Below are 8575 nucleotides of genomic sequence, written 5' to 3'. Positions count from 1 at the left end.
ACCCCAAAAGTCCCCCATAGCGCCCCCCACTTCCCTACCCACCCATTCCCATTCTTTTGGCCCTGGCATTCCCCTATATTGGGGCATATAAAGTTTGCAAGTCCAATGGGCCTCTCTTTCCATTGATGGCCGACTAGGCCATCTTTCGATACATATGCAGCTAGAGACAAGAGCTCCAGGGTTCTGGTTAGTACATCATGTTGTTCCAACAATAGGGTTGCAGATCCCTTTAGCTCCTTGGGTACTTTCTCTAGCTTCTCCATTGGGAGCCCTGTGATACATCCAATAGCTGACTGTGAACATCCACTCCTGTGTTTGCTAGGCCCCAGCATCGTCTCACAAGAGACAGCTATATTTGGGTCCTTTCAGCAAAATCTTGCTAGTGTATGCAATGGTGTCAGCGTTTAGAAGCTGATTATGGGACGGATCCCTGGATACAGCAGTCTCTAAATGGTCCATCCTTTCATCACAGCTACGAACTTTGTCTCTGTAACTCCTTCCCTGGGTGTTTTGTTCCCAATTCTAAGAAGGTGCACAGTGTCCACACTTTGGTCTTCATTCTTCTTGAGTTTCATGCGTTTATCAAATTGTATCTTATATCTTGGGTATCCTAAGTTTTGGGCTAATATCCACTTATCAATGAATACATATTGTGTGAGTTCTTTTGTGATTGTGTTACTTCACTCAAGATGATGCCCTCCAGGTCCATCCATTTGGCTAGGAATTTCATAAATTCATTCTTTTTAATAGCTGAGTAGTACTCCATTGTGTAAATGTACCATAATTTCTGTATCCATTCCTCTGTTGAGGGACATCTGGGTTCTTTCCAGCTTCTGGCTATTATAAATAGGGCTGCTATGAACATAGTGGAGCATGTGTCCTTTTTACCGGTTGGGACATCTTCTGGATATATGCCCAGGAGAGGTATTGCTGGATCCTCCGGTAGTACTATGTCCAATTTTCTGAGGAACCGCCAGACTGATTTCCAGAGTGGTTGTACAAGCTTGCAATCCCACCAACAATGGAGGAGTGTTCCTCTTTCTCCACATCCTTGCCAGCATCTGCTGTCACCTGAATTTTTGATCTTAGCCATTCTGACTGGTGTGAGGTGGAATCTCAGGGTTGTTTTGATTTGCATTTCCCTGATGATTAAGGATGTTGAACATTTTTTCAGGTGCTTCTCTGCCATTCGGTATTCCTCAGGTGAGAATTCTTTGTTCAGTTCTGAGCCCCATTTTTTAATGGGGTTATTTGACTTTCTGGAGTCCACCTTCTTGAGTTCTTTATATATATTGGATATTAGTCCCTTATCTGATTTAGGATAGGTGAAGATCCTTTCCCAATCTGTTGGTGGTTTTTTTGTCTTATTGATGGTGTCTTTAGCCTTGCAGAAGCTTTGTAGTTTCATGAGGTCCCACTTGTCAATTCTCGATCTTACAGCACAAGCCATTACTGTTCTATTCAGGAATTTTTCCCCTGTGCCCATATCTTCAAGGCTTTTCCCCACTTTCTCCTCTATAAGTTTCAGTGTCTCTGGTTTTATGTGAAGTTCCTTGATCCACTTAGACTTGACCTTAGTACAAGGAGATAGGAATGGATCGATTCGCATTCTTCTACATGTTAACAACCAGTTGTGCCAGCACCATTTGTTGAAAATGTTAAGATAAGCCTACTCACAGATCGAGAATTAACATGGGCGACCTTGCTATTAAAAAGACATGAACACTTGGAGCCTTGAAAGAGTGTGTAAGAAAGTATCTCCATGTTGAGTCATGAAAAAAAAAATCTGAGAAAATGTCACTCTTGCTAATGATGACTCTTGGAAATGTCTGTCACCAAGGCAACTAGAAAGCATCATCTATTACCTAGCTTCCTTTTATTAAGGAGCTTTGGAGTGAATGCCCCCCTTTCTCTCAATGGTTCCAGGTTAATGAAGCAGGGGTTTGTCTTTCACAAAAGAAGTACTCTGGAAAATTATCTCTAGACTAACAAAGTATTCCTGTGGCAGGTTTTTTTTTTTCTTTTAGTTAAACAGAGCAATAGAACCATTTGTTTCTTTTTAAGCTGATTGTATTTACAGAGCCCAGAGCCTTTCAAACCACATGATCTACAAAGACAGAAATCAAGTCCCAGTGCTACATTGTATTGTAAAGACTGCTGGGCAGAGCTTGACTAGACACTAGAAACCTGCCAGGCGGCAGGTTAAAAGGCATCTCTCTTCCTTGTTTTTAAAACTACCTGGTTCAGACTCACAAAGCAGAGTAAGACAAGGCTACCGTGTGCCAGAAGCAGGTGTTAATGACATCGTGAGCTCCTTCCGTGTAATGTCCTGGCTTTATTCACTCTCCAAAGCAGAGCCGTGGCTTTGAGTTGTTGTTGTCAGTGGTGACTAAGCTTGACCCATTTAGAAAGGCTTCCTTCCTAATGCCCCATTCATGGGGGCTTCGAGCTAGGAGAACTGTCAAGTGCTGCGAGTTCTGCCTTTAGAGAGAGATTGTTAGAAACATGATTCTTAAACGACTAGCCTTAATTTTTGAGTAAAAATTAGATGTTCCCTTTACTGATTTCCCTCAGGGAAAAATCAATCAATAATTCTAAGGGGTTATGAAGTAATAGTTGTATGGTTTTTTTTAACATGGAAAATACTACTTAGAAAATATCTATGTTATAATCTACTACTGTGGAAATTTATTTAGAAAATAGAGTATACATCCTTTTAGGTGAAAAAAATCATTTAAAGACAAATAGATATTCAAAGAATAATTAATTTAAATAAAGGTTCAGGTGGGATAATAACAAAGGTAAAATTTATATTAAATTTTTAGCATACAAAACAATGTTCTTAATTATTGACAGTGTTGTATGTATCATTGTATTTTGTGTTTGCCCATTGGGAACCTTGTCTTAGAGAACCTCCTTAATAATTAACTCTTTGAGAACTTCACACAATGTATTCTGATCATGTTCATCTTTTGCTCTTCCCACCATGCCCTCTCAGATCCCCCCACCTCTGACCTCCAGTAATGAGTCTGACAGAACACAAGAGGCAAAGAGTAGGCAAGAGGTTTCTCTGGGACACTTGATACAGTAAGCTCAGTATTACACTGCCCCATTGGCAACCCCTTCATCAGAAAATGTTACAGGCATATTTCAAATGCATTTTTCTTTACAAAAAAGGCATATGAGCCCTATTCCTGTAGAATTTGAAGTGGTTGTCAAATCAAGCACCATTCAATCCAGGTGTGGAAAGCAGTTACCTCCACTCAGCTTCAGCCTGGGTGTGACCTTTCAGCCCTTGGCAAGTCCTGCCTGGTAAGGTTGGTTTTTTTTTTTGTTTGTTTGTTTTTGTCGGAAGTTAGGCTTTGGTAGTGAGGAAGGAAGGAAACAGCAGGAAGCTAAACAGGAACCAGTGTTTTGAGGATGCTTAGCGTATTCATGTAGATGATCCAGGACCGGTTGCTGCTTAAAGCGGGTGAATACCATGTCTGACTTCATCTGTGCAGTAAACTCGTAGCACCGGGCTAGAAGTACCAGAAAGAACGTGACAACCTGCCTGCCTGCACGTGTTGAATGACTCGCTGTCCTTGTCTATTTAGTCTGCTATAACAAAGTACTATAAACGATAAATTAGAAACAATAGGAGTCTCTCACAATTTGGAAGCAGCTGGGTTCAACATTAAATGCTTGTAGATTTATTGTGGACCTGTTTCCTGTTCTCATTTCTACTGTCTACATCTTCCTTGGGTAAGAGAGAGCTAGCATTTTGTAATTCTTTCTTTCTTTCTTTCTTTCTTTCTTTCTTTCTTTCTTTCTTTCTTTCTTTCTTTCTTTCCTTCCTTCCTTCCTTCCTTCCTTCCTTCCTTCCTTCCTTTCTTTCACAAAGACACTAACGTCAATTATGAGAGCCCACCCTCAATATCTAATTGGCTCCTCAAAGCACCGCATCCGGTAGCACCAGCTTCCGGTTTCCAATTCAGCAAAAGAACTGGGGAAGCATTCGGACATTCTTAGCATGGCTCTCCCTGTGTGCCAGCTGATTTCTAAGCCCTTGTCTTTGCTAGTCCAATAGCTCTGTGAAAACAACGAACGCCCTGTTATCTGAAGCAGCAGGCAGAGAGAATGACAGAGCTTGTCCTTAGTACATCAGGAAGTAGCGGAATCGGGATGTGAGTCTCCATCACCACTGTCTCTAAAACCCAGAAAGCAGAGGAAATGAGACTATTTCTGCATCTATTCTTAAAGGTAGATTTATCATCGCAGAAAAGTACTTTTTACCAGTTAATACATTACAAGACAGGATCAGGCTTCCAAGGCTAGGTTGGCCCTGCTTTGTTCTTGCCTACAGTCGTGTGGTTCCCGCCCCTTTCTCATTTTTTTTTCTCGCTGGAAGACCTTAAGTGGCCTGGTTTTCAGGGTCCCTGTGCCTCAGATGCCTAAAGATGAGGGTGTTCCATGTTATCTGCATCTTTACCGCTCCGCAGTCTAAATCTTTCCTCATCTCCCTAACATAGTTGGGTTTTTGTTGTTGTTTTTTTGTTTGTTTGTTTGTTTGCCCTTGCAGCCCACCCCATGAGTATCTGTTTGTTCTCTATCATCCACTAACCACTAATCTTACTGTGTGTTTTCCCCTTCTCCCTCATCTATCCTCTCCCTCTCCCTCTCCCTCTCCCTCTCCCTCTCCCTCTCCCTCTCCCTCTCCCTCTCCCTCTCCCTCTCCCTCTCCTTACTGACTATTTGGCTGGGGCTTGCCCCTGCACAAGCAGGGAAACCCCATCTGCCCTCCTTCCCCAACCCCACCAGCACTGAGAAAATTCTGAACAAAGGAATGGCGCCAAAAGCCCGGTTCCTCGTTTCTGGCAGCAGAGGCAACCCGACATTCTGACATGGCTTGCCCATCCCAGTGTCCACCCAGGGGCTTAGCTTTAGACCACACTTGGGCACAGTCCCAGCTCCTGGGGGAAACATTATCACCCCCTCTCCTCAGGTCTATAAAACCTCCCTACCTTATCTCAGGTACCTGCCTGACTTCACTGGCCCTGTTGAATGCCCCCTGGGAGCAAGGTCAAACCTGCATCTATGTGCTTTTAATCTGGCCTGATCTGGCCTTTGCATCACCAACAAAAGCTAACATACAAGTACTCATAGTATTATCAATGATGTCTTTTTACTTCTTAAAACGATTACAGCTTAAGGGTGTGCTGGGTCCTGACTGGGACAATGAGGGAATGAAGGAAGAACAGACACATGTGCAGAAAAGCTGGGGTCAGGTGGGCCACAGGCACTCTGATGGAGTCGCACCGAGAGGCAACAGTAGCCTGGAACCACAGCACGGGGGGGGGGGCGGGGGGGGGCAGGAAGCTGCAGGTGCTCGTTTTGCAAACTCACCAGTGCACATACTCTGCAAGGTTTGCGCTGGAACCAAAAGATGTTGCCACTCCTCTGAACCTCAGGGTAAAACAAAAGAAATTGCATCCCTCTGAACCTCACCCTTAGGGGAAAGACTTTGTCACTTCCCGTGCTGCACTGGGTCCATGACTTGGCTGTGCTCACATCAACACACTTTCACTCTGGGCTCGTTAATCTTCGAGTTCACTCAGGGCTTCTTCAGCTATGCATGGGGGTGAGTTGTATGCCTGACTATGACTCTGTTTTCTTCATATTGAGACTAATCCTGGATAGTGACTTGCCATCTTAGCCTCTTTGCTATGCCACAACAAAGGGCCTTAAAGTGGGTAGGCTATTGTCCCCATTAGGGTTTCTATTGCTGGCAGGCTATCGTCTTAGTCTGGGTTTCTGTTGCTGCAATGAAACACCATGACCAAAAAGCACGTTGGGAGGAAAGAGTTTATTTTGGCTTACACTTCCATGTTGCTGTTCTTCATCAAAGAAGTCAGTACTGGGACTCAAACAGGGCTGGAATCTGGAGGGCGAAGCCAATGCAGTGTCTGTGGCAGAGTGCTGCTTACTGGCTTGCTCTTCATGGCTGGTTCAGTCTGCTTTCTTATAGAACCCAGGACCACCATCCCGGGGTAATCCCACCCACACTGGGCTGGGCTCTACCCCACCAATCACTACTTAAGAAAATGCCTTACAGCTGGAGCTTATGGAGGCATTTTCTTAACTTTGGTTCCCCCTCCTCTCAAATAATTCCAGTTTGTGTGTCAAGTGACCTAAGACTAGCCAGCGCTGCATTAAACAATGGGAATTTATGTTTCAGCCATCAGAGAGGGCTAGGAATAGAGCTCGGCTCCCTAAACACCATTCTAACAGAGAAAAGCAACAACGCAACCCTGCTACAACCTAGTTCCTCTTGAACATTGCAAATGCTTCTGTCCTAGGCTTTTTACTGCTGTGAACAGACGCCATAACCAAGGCAACTCTTATAAGATAACATTTAACCGGGGCTGGCATACAGGTTCAGAGGTTCAGCCCACTATCAAGGCAGGAACATGGCAGCTTCCAGGCAGGCATGGTACAGAAGGAGCTCAGAGTTCTATATCTTCATCTGAAGGCTGCTAGTAGAATACTGGCTTCCAGGACACTAGGATGAGGGTCCCACACCCACAGTGACACACCTACTCTAACGGGGCCACAGCTTCTCATGTGCCACTCCCTGGGCCTAGCATATACAAACGATCACAGCTTCCAACTGAAATAACAAACTTAATTTAAATAACCACAAAATTAAGCCAACTACCTAGCTCCTGATATGCAAGTTCCAATGTAAAAACATAAATAATAACAACAACAACAAACCAAGATAGGACTCCTCCAAATTCTACCCATCCAGGGTAATGTTCCCCAACAAGAGTGACCTAGATGAAATCCCAGACAAAGAATCCAGACAGTGTGACGATAACTCCATTCACAGAGATGAAAGAAGGCATAAACAAACACAGCTGAATGAAATCCCGGAGAACACAAATGACTGAATGAAATACGGAAATCAATGTAGTATGCGAATAGAATTCAGTGAAGACAGAAATGCCTGGGGAACAACCTGAAAAGATGCTGGGGACGAAAACCCCAGTAAGTGAAACAAAGCCCCGTGGAGAGCCCCCAGAGGACCACCACAAGGAGGACAAAGGATCAGGGCGAGGACAGGGACCACGGGATTGGTATATTCATTCATGGACAACAATTAACATTTTTTTTCTAAACTGTAAGTGTAAGACGCATGATCTTTGGGACAGCATGAAAAGAGGAGATCTAAAACCATGGGCACAGAATAAGGGATGTTTCCTTGAAACGGAAACAGCTCCTCCAGGAAGGACTTAGGGGGGAAAGAGATGATGGCATACCTGGGAAATGGAATCTGAGCACTCGCGAGGCTCCTCCCCAGCTGTAGAGAAACAGTTCACAGCTGTCATGAACCAGACTCAGACCCTCTGAGCTGCAGACAAGTCTCTTTGATTGTTGAACTACCTAGGAGCTAAGCAGAGGACTCTAGGCTTGCAACTTTCCAGTGAGGTGTCACCCAAGTTGGGGTGGGTTTTTCGGTGATACAGCTGCTTTCTGGGGGCGGGGGGGGGGGGGTGCGGCAGGAGTTGCAAGTTTCTTGCTATGGGTAGTGAGATGTGTAACTAGGACTGAGCCATAATGGGTCAGAGTGGAAGTCCCAAGTCTATGCTGGTTCAAGGTGGATCTAAGCTGAAAAGCCCTCCCTGAGGAACAAGAGCGCAGAGGTGGCTCGTTGAGTCTATGGATCAAAAGGAATTTCACAAAGTAGAGGCTTTGGCAAAACCGAAGGATCTAGACTGGCATGTGCATCTGAATTCATAAACGATCTACAAGAGATCAAATTAGGACAAAACGGGGGGGGGGGATAAAAGTCTGTCCACATCACTTGAAGGCAAATGTGGCAAGATCTGTGTCAATTGAACTCTTGAGGGAAAAGAACTGACAACAAGACACCACAGAAATCAATTTGTAATAAGAACTTCAAATTAATCTAAAATGTCAGGTGGGGGAGGACCATGATGAGGAAATTAGAGGAACCAAGAGGAATCTGGGGGAGACATACATCTATCGTATGTTCATTATCCTGTTTCTATGATGTTTTCAAAGGCAACATAACCTAGGGTGTGTCCAGTATTTGCCAGTCATACCGTGACAAAGCTGGTCATTACAAATAGAGTATGAGAGACGCTAGATGTTAACGAAGAACTGTGTTCCAGAATGCTGTGCGTGGCTTGATATTTTGAAACTTTAAAAAAAAAAAATCCGTAGCTCATTGTGCATTCTTTTCGAGCTGGCAGGCTGGCAGCTCACAGGTGACCTTCTGCAGTCCTGGCCTGCAGCTCAGGACCTGAGAGGCTATCATTGCAGCTTCCAATCAAGGTCCCTCAAGCATCTGCATGGTGGTAGTGGGATGCCCTTCTCAAGTTAAAACCTGGAAACTCGAACTGTTAGTTTGGGTCAAGTGGTCAGTGATTTAACTGAATATTCACTAAGCATACTGCTTATCCCTTGAGGAGCACTCACACACTGGCCCTGGGACCACCAAAGGACTTCTAGAGGCCTAGGAACCTGCATGTGCTAGGTGAGACCTCCGGGCTCCAACAGAGCGGCTGGG

Source organism: Mus caroli, unplaced genomic scaffold (assembly GCF_978045245.1).
Source record: "Mus caroli unplaced genomic scaffold, Mus_caroli_1 scaffold_15, whole genome shotgun sequence".
NCBI lineage: Eukaryota > Metazoa > Chordata > Mammalia > Rodentia > Muridae > Mus > Mus caroli.
This window is presented reverse-complemented; position numbering follows the sequence as displayed.